Consider the following 1808-nt stretch of genomic DNA (forward strand, 5'->3'; position numbering starts at 1 on the left):
GGATTTGTGCTCTGTGGAGGGGGGCAGGAAGAGGGGGTGATGAGCCGCATCCTTTTTGCCCACTGGCTGATCTGTTCTCCCCAGGACAACCCAGGCAGGTTTCTGTACCTTGTTTGCCACACTTCATTTTAGCCATGGTTTTGTTGGCTCATCTCTACGCATCAGTGCTCAGCCCTGGGAGGAGAAGGAGTTTTGCTTGTTCCCTGAAGACAGCCAACCCTCAAACCCATTGGTGAAAGTTGGGGGATTAGGGGTGGCCTCACCACTTGCTCCTGGCTGCTGGGCTGCAGCACAGCTGGCTGCTGAGCCCAGTGCAAACCCACCACGAGGCAGACGTGGATGCAGGCAGGTGCCTTCGAGCCCACCGATGATGTGCTGAACATCCTTTCTCCTTCTGCCTGCCAAATGACCACAGCTAAGGCTGCTCTCCAGGAAACCTCTGGAGCAGAGGGACTTACCTTTGACAGGAACAAGAAGACGGGGAGGTGCTGGGTGAGGCAAGAAAAGGCAAAAGGGATGAAAGAGGGAAAGAGAAGGCTGGGAATGGCAGGCACTGTTGTGATGGGAAGGGTGTGAAGGGCAGCACCCCTTGTCTCCCTGCACCCTACAGGACATGGGCTAGGGCAGAAGGTCCTTAGGAGTTCCATGTCCCCCAAGGTGTGGCTTGTGCTGGGGGATTTTGCCTGCAGTGCAGAGGGGACAGAGGGTCTGAGGTAGGAAAGCAGAGTTGGAGAAAGCAGCAGCCAGAACAGCCTGGAGAGAAGTGGTGCTTGTGAGTCAGTGCCGCCAGGTCTCAGAGCTGCCCTGAAGCTGCTGCCCCCTCTGCTGCTGCTCCTTCTTCTTTCTCCTACATGATCCTGTTGCTCATCTGTGTCCCTCTCTGCCTCACCCACTCCTCCTCGCCTCTCACTACCCTCTGCCAGGCTTGTCTGCATGTTTTTAAGAGACACTGGAATACAAACCCTGACAGAAATAGGCTCAAACTGTCACTGTTTGTGCCGTCACACTGTGACAGAGGCCATCAGACATCTCTGTCTGTAAGTGTGGTATCACACCACCCCTTTCCTTGCTGCCCTGTGGGCTCAGGGGTACCCAGGGAAAGGCCCCCAGGGAAGGAGCTCTGACTCTCCCCTATAGCCTTGAACCCTGAGACGCTGTCACTCCGCTCTCCAGCTGCTCCCAGCGTTCTCCCCGTCCCTTCTTGGTTTTCCTTTTCTTTTGCTTTATTCTCCAGCATTCGTTGCCTCCCCTCCTCCCTTCAGCACCAGCACGCCCTGTGCAAAGCTCAGGTGCTCACGTCCCGGATGGGGCTCCTCTGCAACAGCCAAAACCTCCCCCTGACCCCCCCCATATGGGATGTGGGGGTTTCCCAAGCAATGGTGTGAAGCTGGGGGGCTGTTTTCTGCTCCCGGTGACGCACACCAGCTTGGCTTTGAGATGCCTTCTCTCTCGTGGATCCGTGGGGCTGTCAGGCCCAAGAGAACTGCAGTCCTCAGCCCAGCTCTCTCTGAGTTTTCATAGAAGAAATCTGAGAGTGGGAACGGGGAGCAGGGAGACCTGTTTGTTTTGCCAGGAGACCCCAGTCCCCACGACGCTGGGGGCGTGTGTGAGCATCTTGCCTGACAACATCACGGGAGGGGGGGAGCAGGGACACAGGCCCACGTAGCTGCCCGTGGGTGTGTGCATTGGGATAAAACTGTCAGCTTGAACATCAGCCTGTCCAATAAAACCTGGCATTTTCCAAACACACTCCCTGGAGGCGTCTCTTCTCTCTCTTGCCGGTGCGGTGCAAGTGTTGGGGCTGGGGC

This window comes from Gallinula chloropus (assembly GCF_964237585.1).
Source record: "Gallinula chloropus genome assembly, chromosome: 15".
Lineage (NCBI taxonomy): Eukaryota > Metazoa > Chordata > Aves > Gruiformes > Rallidae > Gallinula > Gallinula chloropus.